We start from the raw sequence: 25146 nt of genomic DNA, 5'->3' as shown, positions 1-25146 counted from the left end.
AAATCTCAAATCTCATCATCTAAATCAGGTGTATGTAAGGCTCTGGCTATCATCCATCTTAGACACAATTCCCCTCCATCTGTGAGCCTATGAAACTCAAGAAACAAGTTATCTGCTCCCAAAGAACAATGATGGGACAGGCATAGGAAACCAATTACAGACATTTGATTCAAAGAAGGATAAAATGAAAGGAAAAAAGAAGCCACAGGTCCCAAGCAATTTCAATAGCCAGCCAAGCAAATTCCATTTGGTTCCACAGTCTGGGAATAATCCTCTCTAGCTCAAGCCTCCACCCTTGGAGTCATGCTCTCTTCCTTTTATGAAAGGTCTCAGGTTTGTAGCTGAATCGTTTTATCAGCTTGTTTCTTTCCTGTAGAATTTTAGGGGTCCAGCAGCCTTCTTTCACTTTCTCCTTTCTCTGTACCATTTGAGCCAAGTTGGCAGTGTTTCTGCTGGCATAAGTTCTCAAGAACCTTGTGGATTTCCAGCCCATATACCAGGGATTCACTCCCTTAGACAAGAGGCTCCCCTACAGAAATTTCTTGGATGATTTCATCTCTATTCCTGGCTTGCTGAGACAGGTGAGGGATCCAAGAGTTACGCATCTTCAAAGAGCCTTCTGTATCATCAGAAACTCTGAACTTTGTTCTTTTCAAGGCACTAACAAAAGTTGTCCATCCATACCCTTAGATTTCTCTCTAGACTGTGATTTCCTGACATTGAATCTCCTAATTTTAGCTTCTTTTGCAATCTGGATAAGCTGAGAACTTCCCAGATCATCAAGTTCTGGTTCTTTTTCTCTTAACAGTTCTTTCCTCAAGCTATCTCTTTCTTTCATATTTTGCTATAAGAAGCAAGAAGAAATCAGACCACTCATTTAACATCTTGCTTGGAAATCTCCGCTAAATATCATTTGCAAATTTTGCTTTCTGTGTAACTGCAGAAGACAATTCAGTAAGCTTTCAGCTAATCCCTTTTCCACCAGTTTCCAATAACATGTTTCTCATTTCCATCTGAGCCCTCACCAGCAGTACTTTTAATATTCATGTTTCTATCAACATGGATATTATTCTCTCTGTTCATGGAGACATTGCTCTGAGAAAGACCTCCAGTGTTCTCCTTACTTGCTGCAAGTAATAAATCCTTCCTTCTCAAACAAAAACAAAAACAAACAAAAAACATTCTGTTCATGATGATTTATGTATCCTCTAAGGCAACTGAGGTTTCCTCTACCATGCCTCTCGCTTCCTTCTGAGTTAACACCAACAAAGCTAATAACATCTATAATTCTACTAACAATCTATTCAACAATCTAGGTTTTTTCTTAGATTCATGCTCCTAAAAATTCTTCCAGCCTCCAGCCACTGCCCAATTTCAAAATCACTGGCATATTTTTAGGTATTTGTTTCAGCAGCACCTTGCTCCAGGCACAAAAAAATTGTATTTGCTTCCTATTGCTGCTATAACAAATTACCACAAATTTAGTGGCTTAAAACAATGCAAATTTATTATCTTACAGTTTTGGAGGTCAGATGTGCAACATCAACCTCACTAGATGAAAATCAAGCTGTTGGTAGGACAGCATTCCTTTCTGGAGATTCTAGGCAGAATCTGTTTTCTTGCATTTTCCAGCTTCTAGATGCTGCCCACATTCCTTGACTCATGGCCCCCTTCCATCTTCAAAGCCAGCAATAGCCAGTCTAATCTTTCTCATGATGCTGTCTGTCTGGTTGTGACTCTTCTGTCTTCCTCCTTGTCATTTAAGGGCCCTCATGATTGCATTAGACCCACCTGGATAACCCAGGAGGCTCTTCTTGTTTTAAGGTCAGCTGATTAGTAAATTTAATTGTGAAACCTTAATTTCTTTCTGAAACCTTAATTTCCCTTTGCCATAAAATACTTAAAAATTCATGGTTCTAGGGATTAGGACGTAGACATCTTTGAGGACATCATTATTCTGCCTACTATAGTTGGTACTGTGATTTTGAAATATATTTACATATATATGTAAACACATATATATATTAGGATAAAGCAAATTAGTAGTCATGTTAAGATTATAAGGATTTTCATATGCTGATTTTCAGCATATGATAAATGAGGTACAAATATAAAATCAAATAAAGTTAAGTAAAACCCCTGTAATTTTATATAGAATCAGAATGCTGTATTAAACATGATCAATTACTCTTTCTAAAATATACATGTGTATTTTCAAACTCTGTCTACTGGAAAGACAGTATGATGGTCCTAAAACTTGTCCATAAATGTCCTCATGTTCCTTTACACTCCTTTCAACAAGACACAAAGTTTATGTCCTCTCCCTTTGAACCTGGTTAGGGAATGTGACTGCCTCTATAAATAGAATACAATAGAAGTAATGCTTCACTACTTCCAAGGCTAGGTTAGAAAGTACCATATAGTTTCTGCTCATTTCTGTTGAAACACTTGCTCTGGGAGTCTTCAGTTACCATATAAGAAGTCCAGATATGCTGAGGCTGCCAGATGTAAAGAGGACGAGAGGGTGGTGAAGAGAGAGATGCCCAAGGAATCTCAGCCATTCCTATCCTAGAAGTTATTCTAGTCCAGACTTTGGACATCTAAGTGAATAAGTAGTTAAGACCCAGACATAGGAACTAACTGCAACCACATGAGAGACCCCCCCCCCCCCACCCCGCCAAGTGCAAGCTATTAAAGTCCAGGTCAATTGCCAGGACCCTTATAAAGAAATAATAAATTACTGTTATTATTTTAAACTTCGTCCTTGGGATAGTTTGTCACACAGTAATAGATAATCAGAACAAGCAGTGAGCACCTATGTTGTGATCTCTAAAATTAAGGCAAACCAGGACTTCTTGGAGAAACAGCCCAGCCCAAGCCTAGGGCAGAAAATGTACATGATGATCTTGGAATATATTGTTGTGACTGAAAGGTCCACAGTAATAAGCTGGCATAGGAGCTAACTTAAAGGATCTTCCCAGATTTAAGAGAGAATCTTCACATTGTCCAAGAGAGAACAATCCTGCAATGAGTTGAAATATACCAAAAACATAAAGATCCATGTTCATATTTTCAGTCACACTACGTCTTCTGTTGTCCTGTCTTCTATCCTTTATTAGTTTCTTTTATCTTAATATACTTATAATCAACATTATCACTTGGCTCTGTTTCCTTGCTTTATTCTCCAGATGACACACTGCTTTGGTTTTCATTATTACGTTTGGTCTTTATCTTACATTTGGTCTTATCTTCTGATTATAATTGTCTGATTTTGTTTTGGGAATCTTCAGTCTGTCTGATTGTACTCTCACTCTTTATTATATTTGATCCTAGCTTTCAAAATTTCCCTGGATATGTGTTTGTGTGTGTGTGGTTTTTTTTTTAATTAATTACAATCTTAGTCCTAAGGGATCTACACATATTATAACATATTTTTATTCTTTTATTCTATTTTTTCTTCTATTTTTATATTTAGACTTTTTACATATTTCTATTTCTAGCTAAGTTTTTTGTAGTGCTAACTTTATATCTCCTACCTACTTTCCTTCTCTATCTTTTATACATTTCTATTTTTTTCTCTTTTCTTTTTCTTTTCATATTCCCAGTCACACTACACTCTTCTGTTGCCCTGTCTTCTATCCTTTTTTAGTTTATTTTATCTTAATATACTTATAAGCAATACTATTGGTCTGCTCTGCTTCCTTGCTTTATTCTCCAGATGACACACTGCTTTGGTTTTTATTATTAGGTTTTGTCTTTATCTTAGTTCTAAGTATAATTGTCTGATTCCATTCTAAGAATCTTCAGTCTGTCTGGTGGTACTCATGCTCTTTATTATATTTGATCCTAGCTTTCAAAATATCCCTGGATTTGTGTTTGTGTATGTGTGGTGTTTTTTGTTTGTTTGTTTGTTTGTTTTGAATTTCTGTTGGTTTTCTCTTTGATGTCTGATTACATACTGGGGTTCTTCTATCAGGTCTTTCTAGTGCCTTATGTTCTATTGGATTCAGTATGTGTGTCTTATACATGTATGTGTTTCCTTGCTTTAGTATTTGTTTGACTCAACGCTCTGCCATTAGTCTGAAGCTTGGGCAGTCTTCTTTAAATCCCTTTATTGCCAGGACAAGCAACCTCTGAAGTCTGGACTACTCCATCAGAAGTCAAGTAGGAGGCTCTGGGGAGGGAGCACTGAATCCAGGATGCTAGACTACTAGGGAGTCCTCAGACACAGGGAAGATTAACTGCAGAGAACTCTCATGGAGCCCTGTATCAGAGTCTAAGACCCAGCTTTGTTTGACAGTCTGCAACTGCCAGTGCTAGACACCTCACACCAAACTACAAACAAGACAGGAACACAAACCCACCCATCAGCACACAGACTACCTAAAGCCATATTAACCTCACAGATACCCTAAAACACACCACCTGACATGGCCCTGCTCATCAGAGAGAAAAGACACAGAGCCACACACTGGAAAGCAGACACCAGACCCCCCCACCAGGACGCCTACTCAAGACACTGGACAAACCCCACCAGAGGGCAGAAACAAGAGGAACTACTACTAGGCAATATAGGGAAAGGAAACAGCAAATCCTATAAATTAGACAAAATGAGAAAACAAAGAAACACCATGCAGGCAAAGGAGTAGGAAAAAAACCACAAGACCAAAAAAAAGAAGAGGAAATAGGAAAATTGCCTGAAAAAGAATTCAGAGTAATGATAGTAAAGATGATCCAAAATCTCAATGACAAAATAGAGAAAATACAAGAAACAGTTAATAAGGACTCGAGAGAACTAAAGAGCAAACAAACAGTAATGGACAACAAAATAACTGAAATTAAAAATACTCCAGAGGGTATAAACAGCAGAATAACTAAGGCAGAAGGACGAATAAGTGAGTTGGAGGATAGAATGGGGGAAATAACTGCCACAGAGCAGGAAAGAGAAAAAAGAATAAAAAGAATGGAAGACAGTCTCAGAAACCTTGGTGACAACATTAAGCTCACCAACATTCAAGTTATAGGCATCCCAGAAGAAGAAGAAAAAAAAGAAAGGGTCTGAGAAAATATTGGAAGAGGTTATAGTGGAAAACTTCCCCAACATGGGAAAGAAAATAATTAACCAAGTCCAAGAAGTGCAGAGAGTCCCATACAGAATAAACCCAAGGAGAAACACATTGAGGCACATATTAATCAAACTAATGAAAATTAAACACAAAGAAAAAATATTAAAAGCAGCAAGAGAAAAGCAACAAACAACATATAAGGGAAAACCCATAAGGATAACAGCTGATCTTTCTGTAGAAAGACTGCAGTCCAGAAGGGAGAGGCAGGATACATTGAAAGTCCTGAAAGAGAGAAACCTACAGCCAAGAATACTCTACCCAGCAAGAATCTCATTCAGATTTGATGGAGAAATCAAAAGCTTTACAGACAAGCAAAAGTTAAGAGAATTCAGCACCACCAAACCAGCCTTACAATTGCTTAGCTAACTTTTCTAAGTAGGAAACACAAGAGAAGGAAAAGACCTACAAAAACAAACCCAAACAATTAAGAAAACAGTAATAGGAACACACATGTCAATAATCACCTTAAATGTAAATGGATTAAATGCTCCAACCAAAAGACACAGACTGGCTGAATGGATACAAAAACAAGACCCTTCTATATGCTGACAAAAAGAAACCCACTTCAGACCAAAGGACACATGTAGACTGTAAGTAAAGGGATGGAAAAAGATATTCCATGCAAATGGAAGTCAGAAGAAAGCTGGAGTAGTGATACTCATATCAGACCAATTAGACTTTAAAGTAAAGACTATTACAAGAGACAAGGAAGGACACTATATAATGACCAATGGATCAATCCAAGAGGAACATATAACAATTGTAAATATCTATGCACCCAACATAGGAGCACCTCAATACATAAGGCAAATGCCAACAGCCATAAAAGGGGACATCGACAGTAACACAATAATAGTAGGAGATTTGAATACCCCACTTACATCAATGGACAGATCATCCAAACAGAAAATAAATAAGGACACATAAGCTTTAAATGACATATTAGACCATCTCAACAATTGATATTTATAGGACATTCCATCCAAAAACTACAGAATACACTTTCTTCTCAAGTGCACATGGAACATTTTCCAGGATAGATCACATCTTGGGTCACAAATCACGCCTTGGTAAATTCAAGAAAATTGAAATTATATTAAGCATCTTCTCTGACCACAATGTCATGAGACTAGATATCAATTACAGGAAAAAAAAACTGTAAAAAAATACAACCACATGGAGGTTAAACATTATGCTTTAAACAACCAAGAAATCACTAAAGAAATCAAAGAGGAAATCAAAAAATATCTAGAAACAAATGACAATGAAAACACAACAACCCAAAACCTATGGGACACAGCAAAAGCAGTTCTAAAAGGGAACTTTATAGCAATACTGTCCTACCTCAAGAAACAAGAAAAATATCAAATAAACAACCTAAACTTACACCTAAAACAATTAGAGAAAGAAGAAACCTAAAGTGAGCAGAAGGAAAGAAATCATAAAGATCAGATCAGAAATAAATGAAAAAGAAAGGAAGGAAACAATAACAAAGATCAATGAAACTAAAAGCTGGCTCTTTGAGACGATAAGCAAAATTGATACACCAATAGCCAGACTCATCAGAAAAAAAAGGGAGAAGATACAAATCAACAGAATTAGAAATGAAAGAGGAGAAGTAACAACTGACACCACAGAAATAGGAAAGATCATGAGAGACTACTACAAGCAACTATATGCCAATAAATTGGATAACCTGGAAGAAATGGATACATTCTTAGAAAAGAACAATCTTCCAAGACTGAACCGGGAAGAAATAGAAAATACGAACAGACCAATCACAAGTACAGAAATTGAGACTGTCATTAAAAATCTCCCAACAAACAAAAGCCCAGGGCCAGATGGACTCACAGGCAAATTCTATCAAACATTTAGAGAAGAGCTAACACCTATCCTTCTCAAACTCTTCCAAAATATAGCAGAAGGAGGAACACTCTCAAACTCATTCTCTGAGGCCTCCATCACCCTGATACCAAAACCAGGCAAAGATGTCACAAAAAAAGAAAATTACAGGCCAACATCACTGATTAATATAGATACAAAAACCCTCAACAAAATACTAGCTAACAGAATCCAACAGCACATTAAAAAGATCATACACCATGAGCAAGTGGGGTTCATCCCTGGGATGAAAGGATTCTTCAATATATGCAAATCAATCAATGTGATACATCATATCAACAAATTGGAGGATAAAAACCACATGATAATCTCAATAGATGCAGAAAAAGCTTTTGACAAAATTCAACATCCATTTATAATAAAAACTCTCCAGAAAATGGGCATAGAAGGAAATTACCTCAACATAATAAAAGCCATATATGAGAAACCAAAAGCCAACATTGTTCTAAATGGGGAAAAACTGAAAGAATTCCCTCTAAGAACAGGAACAAGACAAGGGTGTCCACTCTCACCATTATTATTCAACATAGTTTTGCAAGTCCTTGACACAGCAATCTAGAAGAAAATGAAATAAAAGGAATCCAAATTGGAAAAGAAGAAGTAAAATTGTCACTCTTTGCAGATGACATGATATTATACATAGAAAACCCTAAAGATTCTACCAGAAAACTGCTAGCACTAATCAATGAATTTAGCAAAGTAGCAGGATACAAAATTAATGCACAGAAATCTCTTGCATTCCTATACACTAACAACGAAAAAGCAGAAAGAGAAATTAAGGAAACTCTCCCATTTACCATTGCAACAAAAAGAATAAAATACCTAGGAATAAACCTGCCTAAGGAGGCAAAAGACCTGCATGCAGAAAATTATAAGACACTGATGAAAGAAATCAAAGACGATACAAACAGATGGAGAGATATACCATGTTCTTGGATTGGAAGAATCAACATTGTGAAAATGACTGTACTACCCAAAACAATTTACACATTCAACACAATCCCTATCAAATTACCAACGGCATTTTTCACAGAACTAGAGCAAGAAATCTTACGATTTGTATGGAAACGCAAAAGACCCCGAATAGCCAAAGCAATCTTGAGAAGAAAAGAGGGAGTTGGTGGAATCAGGCTTCCTGACTTCAAACTATACTACAAGGCCATAGTGATCAAGACAGTATGGTACTGGCACAAAAATAGAAAGGAAAATCAATGGAACAGAATAGAGAACCCAGAGGTAAACCCAAGCACATAAGGGCACCTTATCTTTGACAAAGGAGGCAAGAATATACAGCGGAAAAAAGACAGCCTCTTCAATAAGTGGTGCTGGGAAAATTGGACAGCAACATGTCAAAGAATGAAATTAGAACACTTCCTAACTCCATACACAAAAATAAACTCAAAATGGATGAAAGACCTACATGTAATCCAGACACTATAAAACTCCTAGAGGAAAACATATGCAGAACACTCTATGACATCCATCAAAGCAAGATCCTTTTTGACCCACCTCCTAGAATAATGGAAATAAAATCAAGAATAAACAAATGGGACCTCATGAAACTTAAAAGCTTTTGCACAGCGAAAGAAACCATAAACAAGACTAGAAGACAATCCTCAGAATGGGAGAAAATACTTGCCAACAAAGAAGCAGACAAAGGATTAATCTCCAAAATATATAAGCAGCTCATGCAGCTTAATACCAAAAAAGCAAATGACCCAATCCACAAACGGGCAGAAGACCTAAATAGACATTTCTCCAAAGAAGACATGCAGATGGCTAACAAACACGTGAGAAGATGCTCAACATCACTAATCATTAGAGAAGTGCAAGCCAAAGCCACAATGAGGTATCAACTCACTCTTGTCAGAAGAGCCATCATCAAAACATCTAGAAACAATAAATGTTGGAGAGGGTGTGGAGAAAAGGGAACTCTCCAGCACTGTTGGTGGGAATGTAAGTTGGTACAGCCACTATGGAAAACAGTTTGGAGGTTCCTTAAAAAACTACAAATAGAACTACCATATGATCCAGTAATCCCACTCCTGGGCATATAACCAGAGAAAACCATAAACCAAAAAGAAACATGTACCATAATGTTCACTGCAGCACTATTTACAATAGCCAGGTCATAGAAGCAAGCTAAATGCCCATCAACAGATGAATGGATAAAGAAGATGTGGCATATATATCCAATGGAATATTACTCAGCCATAAAAATGAATGAAATAGAGCTATATGTAATGAGGTGGATAGACCTAGAGTCTGTCATACAGAGTGAAGTAAGCCAGAAAGAGAAAAACAAATATTCTATGCTAACTCATATATATGGAATTAAAAAAAAAATGGTACTGATGAACCCAGTGACAGGGCAGGAATAAGCATGCAGATGCAGAGAATGGACTGGAGAACATGGGGTTGGGGCAGGGAGGGGGGCGAAGGAGAAGCTGGAACGAAGTGAGAGAGTAGCATAGACATATATATACACTACCAACGGTAAAATAGATAGCTAGTGGGAAGTTGCTGTGTAACAAAGGGAGATCAACTCGATGGTGGGTGATGCCTTAGAGGTCCAGGACAGGGAGGGTGGGAGGGAGTCATGGGAGGGAGGGGATATGGGGATATATGTATAAATACAGCTGATTCACTTTGGTATACCTCAAAAGCTGGTACAAGAGTGTAAAGCAATTATATTCCAATGAAGAGCTTCAAAAAAATTCATGAGTACTTAAGAATTTTTTAAAGGAGTGATAGAATTGATAGGACATCATTCTGAAAGTTTTACAGGGAAAAAATCAAGCCTCACATAAAGAAAAGTAAATAGATCAATGGAATAGAATAGAGACTCCAGAAATAAACCCTCACATATATGATCAAATCATCTTCAACAAGGGTGCCAAGACCACTCAATGGGAGAGGGACAGTCTCTTCAATACATGGTGTTGGGAAAAATCAGCCCAGGTGAGGACCCGAAAGAAAGATGGCTGTCCTTCAGGAGCCCCTAAGGGGCCTCACAAGGACTGGCAGTTGAGAAGGGCCAGTTGCCCACCAATAGTCCCCAGTGGGATGAGGGTGGGTTAACATTGTGTTTCTTGATCTGGGCAATGGTTACATGGGTGTGTTTATGAAAATTCAGCAAGCTATCTACCTATGATTTGTTCACTTTTTTATATGTGTTATACTTTAATTAAAATTTTACTTGAAAAAATTCCATTGCATGGAAATTTGAAGTTAAATACAGATGCACAGATTTCTACATCCCTGTGTGCCCCCAGCTTCCTCTCTAGCTGCAACTCATGCCCTCAATCCTCATACTCTATGCTCCAAGCTCACCAGCTTTCATTTGGTGCCAAGAATGCCAAGATTTTCCTGGCCTGAGACTTTTCTACATGCTTTTCTTATGCCTGAGGTGCATTTGTCTGCTCTTCACAAACTTGGTATTTCTGAAAATCCAATCTCAGTTGAAATGCCACCCTCTCACCTAAGTTGCCCAGTGCCCTCCACGATCCTGCACAGTGTCCTGTGTGTATTCATTGAACTAGATTCATTGCACTTTTGTTTTTATCATCTGTCTCCCATGGTAGACTATAAGACCTATGAAAATCAAAGCTGTGCCTTATTCAACATTTTATCACCAGTGACCAGCAAATTGCCAGATATATAATGCCTGATACACTTGTAATTCATATTTGTGTAATAAATTAATGAGTGAATGAATCAATCAATCAGCAAATGAAAGGCAATGCTCAGACTTCCTTGGTGGCACAGTGGTTAAGAATCCGTCTGCCAATGCAGGGGAGATGGGTTTGATCCCTGGGCCAGTAAAATCCCACATGCCCAGGAGCAACAAAGCCCATGCACCACAACTACTCAGCCTGCACTCTAGAGCCTGCGAGCCACAACTACTGAGCCCACGTGCTGCAACTACTGAAGCCCAGGTACCTAGAGCCCGTGCTCTGCAACAAAGAGTAGCCCCCACACACCACAACTAGAGAAGAGACTGTGCACAACAATGAAGACCCAATGAAGCCAATAAATACATAAGTAAGCAAATAAACAGATAAATAACACTCAGAGAGAGAAAGAAAGAAAGAGAGAGAGAGAGAAAGAAAGAAAGAAAAGAAAGAAAAAGAAAGAAAGAGAGAAAGAGAGAAAGAAAGAGAAAGAAAGAAAGATAAGAAAGAAAAAGAAAGAAAGAAAGAAAGAAAGAAAGAAAGAAAGAAAGAAAGAAAGAAAGAAAGAAAGAAAGAAAGAAAGAGAAAGAAAAAGAAAGAAAGAAAGAAAGAAAAAGAAAGAAAGAGAGAGAGAAAGAAAGGCAGGCAAAATTCAACCCAAAAGAGTGGAGCAATACATGACCTTTCAAGTACTGTGGTAAGAAGTGAGTGAGATTTTGTCAGCAGAATCTTGTGGTCCCCATTCAATCACTCTAGATTAACAATAACTGGAGATTATGAATTATAGTTATGCCAGAGCCAATCTTCTAAGGAGAAGGAAGTGCATTAAACAGCACAATGAAAGGAAAAAGGACCCCAATATTGCCACCATCTCCTCAGGTTTGCAGCATCATAGCTTCTTAATTCTTAACACAATGGCCCAGGGGCAGTTCTGGTTTATCAGAGGATGTGATTGTTGAAATATTTTTGTGTGCAGGTGCGATAATGCTCTTCTCACACAGCAGGGAAAGACTGAAGGGCATAATTTTGCCTGGCCCCCCTACTATCAAAGCCATGCCACTTCCTCCCCAATCCTAGAATATACCTAAAAGTACCCCCCAAAGATACCAGGTGCAGTTGGGGGAAGGTCTCTCGATACAAAAGGAGATGTTAGGAAAGCAGGAAGAGCTTAAGTTAGAACTGGTCAGAGATGGGGCCAGCATTACTGAATCAGCCTTATATCAGTAACCTATTCTCTCCGGCCAGCCCCCTTGCTTTGCTCTGAGCAGTCACCTGCCCACAGCCCAAACCGTCTCCTGAGTACAACCCAACCCTCACTTCAGCCTGACTCTTCAGCCTGGCTTCAGATGGATCCGCTTATCCCAGGCACAAACAGTCTTGTCCTTGAATGTACATCTTATTTCTTTACTCAGACTGTGAAATTTCTTGGGCAAGAAACCAATGTCTCCTCAGAGACTGAATATACAAACGGACAATGGTCAGACCGTATATGACAATAGAACTCTGACCCACAATCTGTAGCAACCAGCCTAGGAAGCCAAACCCATACAAAAATCAGCGCAGAATGGTCAGGAATTGGTCAATGATTTCCAACTTCCTTATTTGTTGTATCCGCTTCCAACTCAGAACCATCTAGAAAAAGGCAAGTATGTTCCCCAAACCAGTCACATAAGGTGCCTCTCTTCCAGTCAGGCCTCCTCCAGTGTCCTCATGCCTACAACCTCTAATCATAGCACACCTGAGACTTCCCTTTTTTTTACTGTAATTCCTTCCTACTCCCTGCCTGCCTTTGAGTCCCTAACAAATGCAAGTGATGCTGGCCAACTCGGTTGCTAGATCAGGCTTTGAATAAATGGCTTATGTTTTTTCTCATTTGGGTGGTCTTTTATTTCCACAGTTTTCCTGGAGGTCCCAACGAGAAACAGTCTGTACTACCCATCACTGCAGACCTCAGCCTTTGGTCAGATGCATTATCTGTAGATAATAATACATGAGTCCCTTGTGCCTTGCTGCTCATGGCTTGTCAAATCCATGCCAGTGTGGTAAATCAGCACTGGATTTGAACTCTACACCCTTTGTATTGAATCCTCAGCTATTTATTACTAGTTTACCCCCCAGATTTTGTTATTGGTTCCCATTTGTTTGCATCCTTGGTGGAATTAGGACATTCCTTTTCATCTCTATGGTTCTCTTTTGTGCTTTCATTTTGAGTTATGCTCTCAAAGTCGTTTGTCACAAGAAGGAGAAGCACAAGACATAGGCCCCCTTTAGGAATAACACAGACATAAGTCCCCTTAAGTTTGTTGATCAAGCCAGTCTCATAGACCTCATAGGTGACTTTGTGGTTCTCATTCATACTGACTGTGGGTCACCAATAAAACTGGGTAACATTCTTCTTTCTGTAGGAAGAAAATTGTCAGCTCTGCATTTGGAAACAGCCAACTGTCAAGCTGAGGGCCCAAGACACAAGGTGCCCAAACGTCACATTTCTACCCACCATTGCCAGCTCTCATAGGGTCATCTAAGTCCTCTCCTCTTCCAGGAAAAACTCCTGTTTCTTATATGTATTCCCATTAGAAATCTAATTCTCTCTCTAAATGGATTAACTTCACCAGGGATCATTTGGACCTATGATTGCCACTCTACAGAATATGTGACTTGAACAAAATTGTTCATTTTAGAGTGTTTTAGAAAATAAAGGGAACAAGATATTTTTATCAGTATGCAGAGGCTTCCAAAGGAAATTCTGATTTAAAAATTGCTTCACTAAAAGATGGTTTGGCTACAATAATGAGCAATTTGACAAACTTAGGCAATGACAAACTAGACTCATTTTGTAGCAAATTTTCCCCCTCCCTTTCCTCCAGTTAATTCCCTAAATCCAGTCCTATCTCTTCTGCCTTCTCCTCCCAAATGTTCACCATCCACACCTCTACTGATGTCTCCCTGCTCTTTCCCTGTCCAGCCCTATACTTTCCCAACAACTCCTAAGACCCTTAAATATTAGTTGCCTCTAAAGATATAGCCCTTCCGTAAGCTAGATATGCAGACAGCTGTAGAATTTAAACCTTGGACCAGAGCCAAATTAATAATTATAATTATGGATTTCCCGAAACCCAGACAAGACCAGCACAGAAGACCAGCACAGAAGACCAGCACAAGACTAGTCACAGAAGAATTTAGGATTCTTTTGGGTACATATGACCCAGGGTTTCCTGAACTATATCAATTTTATACATGTTTGTCAGAACCTCAGACACTGAATCATAGATGATAAAAGCTGATTAGACTGACTTGGATTCCTCTTTCTACTATAAACCTGAAGGTCAAAAACAGGTCCATAAAGCAGGGGAAAGCCTCCTAAAAGCCATAGCTAAAACATTTCTAATAAAAATCTATTGGAACATAATTCAGTCATGCAAAAGTATAAAAGCTAGGCTATGGTGCCCTGTTGTTTGGTCAAACACTAACCTAGATTTTGCAGTGAAGGTATGTTGTAGATGAGATTAACATCTACAATCAGTTTACTTAAAATAAAAGATATTACGCTCAATAATATGGATGGGCTTCATCCAATTAGCTGACAGTCTTAGGAGCACAAACTGAGGTTTCCCAGAGAAAAGAAATTCTGCCTCGATAATGTAACATAGGGGAGAGCAGCCACGATGGCAGAGTAGAAAGACCCTGAGCTCACCTCCCCTCACGAGCACATGAAAATCACAACTATCTACAAAACAACCACAGATGAAAAGGACTGGAACCTACCAGAAAACTCTTCTATAACTAAAGTCATAAGGAGGGAACCACAACGAGATGGGTAGGAAGGGCAGATTCATGATATAATTAAGTCCCATAATAATTATATTGCAGAGGTTCTCCCACAAGAGTGAGAGTTCTGAGCTCCACATTGGGCTCCCCAGCCTGGGGGTCCGGCACTGAGAAAACAGGGCCAGGAGGGCTTAATATTAGGAGCCCCACAGGACTGGGGAAAATTGAGACTTCACTCTTAAAGGGTACACACAAAATCTCATGCACACTGCGACACAGGGCAAAAGCAGTAATTTGATAGGAGTCAGGGTCAGATCCACCTGCTAGTCTTGGAGAGTCTCCTTAAATGTAAATGGACTGAATGCTCCAACCAAAAGGCACAAAGTGGCTGAATGGATACAAAAACAAGACCTGTATATATACTGCCTATAGCAGTCTCACTTCAGTTCTTGAGACACATACAGACTGAAAGTAAAGGGATGGAAAAAGGTATTCATGCAAATGGAAATCAAAAGAAAGCTGGAGTAGCAATACTTACATAAGCCAAAGAGACTTTAAAATAAAGACTGTTACAAGAGACAAAGAAGGACACTACATACTGATCAAGGGATCAAATGAAGAAGTTATAACAATTGTAAATATATATATATACCCAACATAGGAGCACATAAATATATAAGGCAAGTAATAACAGACATAAAAGAAGAAATTGACAGTACCACAATAAGAGTAGGGGACTTTAACACCCCACTTACATCAATGGACAGATCATCCAGACAGAAAATCAATAAGAAAACACAAGCCTTAAATAATACATTAGACCAAATTGATTTAATTGATATCTATATAGAGCATTCCATACGAATGCAGCAGAATACACATTCTTTTCAAGTGCACATGGAACAGTCTCCAAGATAGGTCACATGCTAGACCACAAAACAATCCTCAGTATATTTAGGAAATTAAAATCACATCAAGTATATTTTCCAATCACAATACTATGAGACTAGAAATCAACTACAAGAAAAAAAACTGCAAAAAACACAAATATGTGGAGGTCAAACAATATGCTACTAAATGACCAATGGATCACTGAAGAAATTAAAGAGATACCTAGAGAAAGATGAAAATACCTAGAGAAAGATGAAAACAAAAACATGATGATCCAAAACTTATGGGATGCAGCAAAAGCAGTTCCAAGAGGGACACTTATAGTAATACAATCTTACCTCAAGAAACAAGAAAAATCTCAAATAAACAACCTAGCCTTACACCTAAAGCAAATAGAGAAAGATGAACAAGCAAAACCCAAAGTTAGCAGAAAGAAAGAAATAATAAAGATCAGAACAGAAATGAATGAAATAGAGGCTTAAAAAATTGGAAAAGATCAATGAAACTAAAAGAAGCTGGTTTTTGAAAACATAAACAAAATTGATAAATCTTGAGCCAGAATCATCAAGAAAAAAAAAGGAAAGGGATCAAATCAATAAAATTAGAAATGAAAAAGGAGAAGTTACAAATGACACTATAAAAATACAAAGGATCATAAAAGACTACTACAAATAACATATATGCCAATAAAATAGACAACCTAGAAGAAATGGACAAATTCTTACAAAGGTACAATCTCTCAAGACTGAACCAGGAAAAAATAGAAAATATGAACAAACTGATTATCAGGGATGAAGTTGAATCAGTAATTTAAAAACTCCTAACAAACAAAGGTCCAGGACCAGATGGCTTCACAGGTGAATTCTACCAAATATTTAGAGTAGAGATAATACCTATACTTCTGAAACTATTCCAAAAAATTGCAGAGGGAGGAATACTTCTGAGCTCACTCTATAAGACCAGCATCACCCTGATACCAAAAGCAGACAAAAAAAGAAAATTAGAGGCCAATATCACTGATGAACATAGATGCAAAAATCCTCAACAAAATACTAGCAAACCAAATCGAACAATATATTAAAAGGATCATACACCATGATCAAGTGGGATTTAATCCAGGGATGCAAGTAATTTTCAATATCTACAAATTAGTGTGATACACCAAATTAACAAACTGAAGAATAAAAACCATATGATCATCTCACTAAATGCAGAAAAATCTTTTGTTAAAATTCAAAACACATTTATGATAAAAAAAAAAAAAACCTCTCCAGAAAGTGAGATATCACCTCACACCTAGCAGAATGGCTATCATCAAAAAGAACACAAATAACAAATGTTGACAAGGATGTTGGAGAAAAGGAAACCCTCATACACTGTTGGTGGGAATGTAAACTGGTACAGTCACTGTGGAAAACAGTATGGAGGTTTCTCAAAAAACTAAAAATAGAAATACCATACCATCCAGCAATTCCAATGCTGGGTATATATCCAAAAAGAAACCAAAAATGCTAGTTAAAAAAGATACATAGACCCCAATGTTTATAATAGCATTATTTAAAATTGCCAAGATATGGAAACAACTTAAGTCCATCAACAGATGAATGCCTAAAAAAGATGTGATATATATATATATATATACACACACACATATATATATATACATATGGTGTATATATATATGTATATCACATATACACATATATATATATCATATGTATATATATATACAGAATGGAATACTATTCAGCCATAAAAGAGAATGAAATTTTGCCACTTGCAGCAACATGGATGGACTTGGAGGGCATTATGCTAAGGGAAGTAAGTCAGAGAAAGACAAATACTGTATGATATTGCTTATATCTAGAATCTAAAAAATACAACAAACTAGTGAATATAACAACAAAAAAAGAAGCAGACTCACAGATATGGAGAACAAACTAGTGGTTACCAGTGGGGAGGGGTGGGGAGGGACATTATAGGGGCGGGAGAGTGGGAGGTACAAATTATTGGTTGTAAGATAGGTTTAAGGATGTAAGATAGGCTTAAATTTTTTAATTAAAAATAAATAAATAAACACCTTCCCCTGAAAACATATTTAAAAAATAAAAAATAAAAAACACCTTCCCTTCAAAAAAAAAAAAATCTACCAGAGTCTCCAGCCTGCTGGCCTGCCCTACAGATTTCAGACTCAAGACTGCATCTTAAACTCTTAATTTCCAGCCTGCCCTGCTTACAGATTTTGGACTTGCCGACATCCCACAATTGAGGGAGCCAATTCCTCAAAGTAAAAATAGAGCTTAAACAAAAACTTTTAAATTTATTTATTTGTTTGTTTGTTTGTTTGTTTATAGATATGTATATCTCTCTCCTAATGGTCTGTTTCTCTGGAAAACCTGACTCTTACAGCCCTGCAGATGGCCCACTTCCCAACTGACCACCTTTATTAATAAGGACATGTGTCAATATTGTAAACAGAATGCACACTGGTGAAACATCATCCCATTTTACAACAGAAAAACCAAGACCAATAAAAGTTCCTCAATTTAGGTCAATGAAGGTGCGCCAAGAAAGGAAAAGCACCCAACATCTTGTCTTACCCCTAAACATCCAAGGTATATTTACTATAAATGTAGATGGTCACCCTCGTCCTTGTTGATGCCTCTCAGAAGCATTAGTCCTAGGAGAAAGGTACTCAAGCCTGCCCTAACAGGCCAGGCTCCCTGGAATGCATGAAAACCCTCCCCAGTCATCTATTGCAAAAGGCTGGAACTCTGGGACAGAGACATATACTCTAACCATCAATGACCCTCAGAGGTGCACAGTCCTTCATGCTTTCATACATTTATTCATGTCTTCATTTGTTGATTCATACTTTATCTCCAGCTACCACAGGTAAACAGTGAAATTACACACACTCAACAGAGGAATAAATCAGAGATACTGGGGACCCAGAGGAGGAGATAAATGGGATTTTTGCCAACACTTAATCCTCACATGGGACAGAGTTACTACCACTATTTTACACTTATGAGGAAACAAAGGATCAGAGAGATTAAGTGATTAATGCACAGAAAACAGAGGAAGGGAGAACTGGTAGAAGCCCAAGGCATAAGGCATGGAGAACACTAAAGGGGGAGAGCCAGTCTCACTTCCTAATTTTTTTCCTGGGACACTTGGGATTTTTTGCTTCCTCCATCCTTCCTTTCCGCCAAGGAATCACTCTCAAGGGAAATCCTCCTTTCTTCACTGTCTTCTCCCGAGACTGAATCTTGGCCCAGGAGAAAGGAAATGGAAAATGGCTTCGTGCCATCTTATTTGTGAGCTGGAAGGTTGATATCCCAGCTGGAGTTGTCTCAGTCTCCCTAATCGGGATTGGAGTCATGCAACCCTGCCAGGACTCTCAAGTTGATTACAGGTCACTGCCTCCAAGTTAACTGGCCGATTTTGATTCTGTTTTAGGAAATCTCCCTCATCAGCATTTGCTGCTCTATTTGGGGGTCAGGTTAGCCAAGTTTACACCTAGAATTTTCTCATATTTCTTTTCATTACCACAGAATATCCCTATGGAACTTCTTCCCCACTTCTCCCAGTTCCACATCTCACAGTGGGTAATCAGATCTCAGGGGCTGGAGGAGATGGTAACCTTACATGTCACCTCTACTAGGCGGTACAAAGAATTTGTGAAGTAATGAGAAACACTGGTTCTTGGAGTTGGAAGACCTAGATTGTAAGGGTGGGATTTCAGGTGCTAATAAAGGAAGGGAAGAGATTCCCCTTGGCACTGCGCGGACTCTGCTAGAGAGGGGTTGCTTGTTCTCCAGGGAGGTTAAAGCAATGCTAGCTGAGTTCCCACTGCCCACCTTAATTCCCTTTTTGCATTCCCAGAACTGAGTGAATTGGAATTATCATTGTCACCAGCACATCCCCAAATGGCATTCTCAACTCTAACACTTTTTCCGTAAGCCATACTGGAAATGTGTACATTGGGCCTGGTCTAGAAGGAATAGCCACATGAAAAGTGTCCACTGGGCCTGAGTAGAATATTAGCCAGGGGTTCATATCAGCCCATCTACCTGCTCTTTTCACGATCCACCCATCGGGCATTGCTTTATTAATGCTCAAATGGAGTCTTCCTGGGACTCTTGCTTTCCTGTATCATAATGTCCTGCAGGCTGAATGGTCATCGAGTCCATTCACTATTCTTGGGCACTTGACTGACCCACATTTCTCCCTTGCATCTAAGTGGAGGCATGAGCTTAGACACGAGTGTTGTGCTTGACACCTAAAATGTCTACATAATCCTCCACAAAAGGTATCCCTTTTTACTTTGGGCCAGGTGGATTGTCTTCTAGACAAACTGGAAGAGGTCTCCAGGGCCCTGGAGAATTCCAGGGCTCTAGGAAATAGTGGAGCCACACATTGGAAGAAACCTGGATCTCTGAGTCACCCCATGGAGATCTGTCAAGGAGAGCTGCCCAACCAGGTACATTCACATTGGATGCTGAATAAATGAAAAATAGTTTTACTGTGCTAAACCACTGAAGTTTGGGGGTTGTCTGTTACAGCTTTTAATCCACCTTGACTAATCTCTACCCAACTCTGAGAGTTTTCCACCCTACTGGGCCTTCCAACTTTGTCCAATATCCTGCTTCCCAGCCTATTTCCTCTCCTGAAGAAAATAAAAAGAAACAAGAATATCTCTTAGGACCCAAAGCAAACATAGCTGCCAAGCAAACAGCTACACCAAGGGTCCCCAGAGCAGTAGGCTGCTTGTCAAGCTTCAACAAGGAATCTCGTTCCATTGGTACCCATCCCCAACCTCTAGCATTTCTACTATGATGGGACGTATAGTCACTAACTTCCAACTCCATTAATTCTAGAAAATTTTACTATACATAATCAAATAACAGGCCTCCAGTCCCCTGTAGCCTCTGTTGACATAGGAATGAAGCTGGGAAGGTGAATTACAAAGTATGTACCTCTTTTCTGCAGAAACAATATCTTTTCCCCACATACTTCATAACCCACAACCACTGAGAGGTAGCCAGCACCAAACTCTACTCTCCTCATGGTGGAAGAGGGTAGCACTGAGCTCTCACCCCTTCATCCAGTACCCCTGTTGACCACAGCATGCATCTGGGGAATCAGGAAGGCTTAGGTTTGGAGTCAGTCAGGGCTGTGAGTCAGCTTGTGGCCAGAGGTAGGGTCAGGCCATTGTAAGCTTAAAGGTCAGGCCAGAGCTAAAGATCCATTTGCAGCTACAGAATAGAAGGGATGTCCATGTTCTTCAAGGGAACTGACCCAGGAAGTGGCAGCGTTAGCCAAGTTTTCCAGTGAGATACACGAATTTACACCCTTTCAGCCTCCACTGCTATTTGGAGGCAGGGAACAACTGGAAAAACAGTTCCTTTGAATTTGGATTTTCTTTAAGGATTTAATTGAAAAAGTCTCCAGGACCCAGACATCAAACCCAGAGAAAACTTTTGTCTGTGGGAAAGCTCTCCTCTTAACTCTTCTGGGTAGCACTTCCTACGATTTGAATGTAAGCCCCAGGATGGCAGGGATTTTACTTTATACAACATCATATCCCCAGTGCCAGGAAAAGTTTTTAGCACATAGCAAGTGCTTAGTTAATTTGTGTTGAATGAACGAATAAAAGCTGTCCAGGCTTGGTGGGGTAGGAAGAAACTGGGGATTGACTGGCTGGTCCCCACAGACTAGATATCTGCCAGGAATGCCTACTCCATCCGCATTCTCTCCCATTCAGTACCTTGACTATTAAAGCAAAAACCACCCTGCACCATTCCCATGAGAGTCAAAATCTCCTCAGATCTCTCATGACCTCTTGTAGGGTTCCTTCAAGCCTCCTCTATAAAGGCTAAAGTCCAGCTTTACAGCGGAGGAGTTAATTTCTCAGTTGTGGGATAAACCTTTCCTTTTTCTTTACTGTCACTCTAAAGGGGTCTCATAAGGGAGAGGAGATAAACATAGGTGCTTGGTTTTCCTTCTTAAACTAGAGGCCATGCTGCTGGATCACAAAGAACCAAGGGCCAGCCAGATATCCAGGGCTCACCATGAATTTGACCCCTTCCCAGATTTGAGCATAATAAACTGGTACAGGAAAGTAACAATTTCACAACTCCTACCTTTCCCTATTTCTTCCCCCTAGAGGTTGAGAACCTCCAAAGCCCTCCTGCAGACCAAGATCTGAGATATGGTGAAGCTTCTCCATCTCCTTCCAGGCAAACTATCCCACAATTCCCCCTCACCCTGCTGGCAAATATACCTCCAACCAGCCTTATGCTGGTTCTCTAGACCAGAATCAGGCACAGATCTCTATGTGACACCTGTCAAGTAACTCCCTACCACCCCAGGTCCAGCTTAGATTTAACTATGTCTCCTATTCCCAGTCATCCTTGAAAACTGACCAAGCCCAGAATCAGATGTACGTGGGTGAGTCAAAAATTATCCACACTTGGCTGTAGAATTTATTTTAATTAACTTTTAGAAGAGACAAATACATCTTTTTTCAACATCATCTCCTTGCTTTTCAATAAACTTTGTCCATCTGACAACAAGCTTTCGTATTCCCTCATTAAAAAATGTTTTAGGCTGAGCTGCGATCCACGAATGCACCACTAGCTTCACTTCATCAGAAGTGAATCTTGGACTACCCTGGTTGCTCAGTGGTTAACAATCCACCTGCCAATGCAGAAGACATGGCTTCGAGCCCTGCTCTGGGACGATTCCACATGCCACAGAGCAACTAAGCCCATGCACCACAACTATTGAGCCTGTGCTCTAGAGTCCGTGAGCCACAACTATTGAAGCCCGCTTGCCTAGAGCCCGTGTTCCACAGCAAGAGAAGCCACTGCAGTGAGGAGCCCATGCACCACAATGAAGAGTAGCCCCTGCTCGCCGCAACTAGAGAAAGCCTGTGTGCAGCAACGAAGACCCAATGCAGCCAATAAATAAATAAAATAAATTTTTTAAAAAATTTAAAAAATAAAAATAAAAAAATAAAAAATAAAAAAAAAGAAGTGAATCTTCATCCTCGTAGGACTGTTACAGGGGATCAAACAGGTGAAAGTCCAATGGAGCAGAATCAGGACTACAGGGAGGATGCTTTAACACCTCAAAATGAAGTTTTTGCAGAGTGTCGACAGTGTAGGCAGAAGTGTGCAGACGTGCATTGTCATGCCAGATCACAATGCCCTTGGATAGCAGTCCTCTGCATTTAATCTGAAGTTTAGGCTTCAGCTCTTGAATAAGCATTTCTATCCATTCATACACACTTCTTCATGACAAAACACTTTCTCCATACTGCACACAAAGTCTTCAATAAATAATGGCACCAGGTACACCCTCAGACCACAAAAAATGAATCACTGCACGCTGCTCTTCTTTCATGCAAATTACAAGTGGAGTATCCATTTTTGCTCGCACTGCAGATACAAATGAATAGATGTAACATGTTCACACTTGCACAGCAGTGACTGGGGAGACAGTAGCCTTTAACAGAAAGTGCTGATAAGACAGTGCAGTCCTATTTACAATAGCCAGGACATGGAAGCAGCCTAAATGTCCATCAACAGATGAATGGATAAAGAAGATGTGGTACATATATACAATGGAATATTACTCAACTGTAAAAAGGAACAAAATTGGGACATTTGTAGAGACATGGATGGACCTAGAGACTGTCATACAGAGTGAAGTGAGTCAGAGAAAAACAAGTATCATATATTAACATATATATGTGGAATACAGAAAAATGGTACAAATCAACCGGTTTGCAAGGCAGAAATAGAGACACAGACATAGAGAACAAACATATGGACACCAAGCGGGGAAAGCTTGGGGGGGGGGGCAGGGAATGAACTGGTAGATTGGGATTGCCATATTTACATTACTAATAAGAAAAAAATATCAAATTGTATACTCTAAATATGTGCAGTTTATTGTATGTCAAAAAAAGATATTGCTGCTGCTCTAAGACATTAATCTTTTTAAAAATAAAAAAGCATAATATAATCTCAACAAAAAAAGGACAGTGCAGCCAATAGAAATTTTAATATAACCGGAGTGCGGATAATTTTTGATTCACCCTCATACTCCACCAGAGTTATCCCTGTCCTACACTGTGAGATGGCAGCCAGTGTAGGACACAGAGCCTGCCATCTGCCACTTCCACCTGAGAAGCACCTGGCCTCTTCTTCCAGAGCCCTCTGCCCATCCCCTTCAGAGAGGAAGCCCAAACCTAGCTTTTGATCAGCTGCCAAGTAATCCTTGTAAGGCACCTTGCTTTCATCTCAACTCTCCACAGTAAGTTCCCAAAGACCCAAGTAAAAGACGGAGGATGTAATGGGAAGCTGAGGGCCTTGGAAGAGCTGTTTCTAAGCTATGACTATAACAGTTTTGGCTTCCTAGGCTGGGGCGGGGCGGGCGGTTACCCGTCACTCAACATTCCTCCCATTTTTCTGCTTCTTCTCCAAAGCACCTTCTCATCTAGGACTCAGGCTTCCTGAGATGTCATTCACAACCAGTGGGCACTGAGACCATGAGTTCTCTGCCGGCTCCCAGCTACCTCTGCAAACAAGTCCTCATCTCCCTGGCATGGCTCAAGCCTTCCTCAACCTGCACGTACTCAGTGGCATTATTCTCCCTGCAATTTCCCCCTCCCCTGCCACCCAGAGTGTCCAACATGGCTTGACATATGACAGCAGCCTGGTTAGTATTTTTATGTTGGCCAAAGGAATGGTCACGTTTTGTTTCTCCCTACCCAGTGTTTTTAGTCAACAAAAGGCTCCTCAAACCCACCCTCCACCTGTGTCCCGGGTTCATACCAGCTCCACATCCTCTCTGCCCTGCCTAGTCCCACTCAGCTAAAAAATGCAGACACTGCCCTGGGGCCCTAAGATATATTAATTCTTAAGCCTTCATGCCAGTAGGTAGACACTACTCTTATCTTCACTTTACAGATGAGAAACTGAGACACAAAGAGGTCAAACTGCTAACATAGGGCAGAGCCTAGATTTGGAGTCAGACTGTCTGCCCCACCCCCTTTAACCATCCCGGCCAAGTGGCCTTTCCCACCCTCCAGTACTTAAACCTTCCCTCTCTAGAACGAGGCCACTTATTTAGTGTAGCAATGTGAAATTTTATTTTGCCATCCGATATGGAGTAAAGTAACAGTGCAGAAGTTGGTATATGCAGACCGATGTGTCCTGGGCAGGGTCTGAAGGCTGTAACCATATATATATGTTGTCTCTTGTTCCTTCGCCCATCACAGGTCCCAAAGCTTCCAACCCCCTCTGGGGCTCTCCACGCCATGGCACTGGACAAAGGTGTTTGAGACCCTCCCTCGTCCAGTGCCCTGAGAGAAGAAAGGAGGTGCAGCAGATTCATCCTGGCTGTCGCTGGAGAAGACCCTCAGCGTCACGGCGCGGTCCAGTCCGCAGTCTGCAGATCGCAGGCGCTTGCTGCTCTCTGGCGGCCGCATCCGGGAGTCCGGGGACCTAGGAATCGCATGTTGCACACTCGGCGCGCCCAAGGGCACCGGCAGTGACCGAGACGCTGGGGAAAGTTCGGGAGGGAGACGCAGCTGAGGGGGAAGAGGGAGGAGATCCGGGAGGGGTGCGGGAGGGGACCAGGAGCAGACCGCGAGGGGAGAGGGCGGGCGTGGACACCCGCGGCACCGCAGGGGTGGCTTCCGCGGGCTCGGAAGGGCTGCTGGGGACCCCGGAACGCCCGCTAGCGCAGAGCGCAGATCCCCTTCTCCC

General features: G+C 40.2%; 1 protein-coding gene across 1 annotated transcript in view; it reads right to left on the bottom strand.

Annotated features, from left to right (window-relative positions):
• SMOX (spermine oxidase) overlaps positions 1–25146 on the bottom strand; it is a 204044-nt gene that overhangs the window by 65535 nt on the left and 113363 nt on the right. The gene's annotated exons all lie outside the window — the stretch shown is intronic.

Source organism: Hippopotamus amphibius, chromosome 12, assembly GCF_030028045.1.
Source record: "Hippopotamus amphibius kiboko isolate mHipAmp2 chromosome 12, mHipAmp2.hap2, whole genome shotgun sequence".
NCBI classification, from domain to species: Eukaryota; Metazoa; Chordata; class Mammalia; order Artiodactyla; family Hippopotamidae; genus Hippopotamus; species Hippopotamus amphibius.
This window is presented reverse-complemented; position numbering and strand designations above follow the sequence as displayed.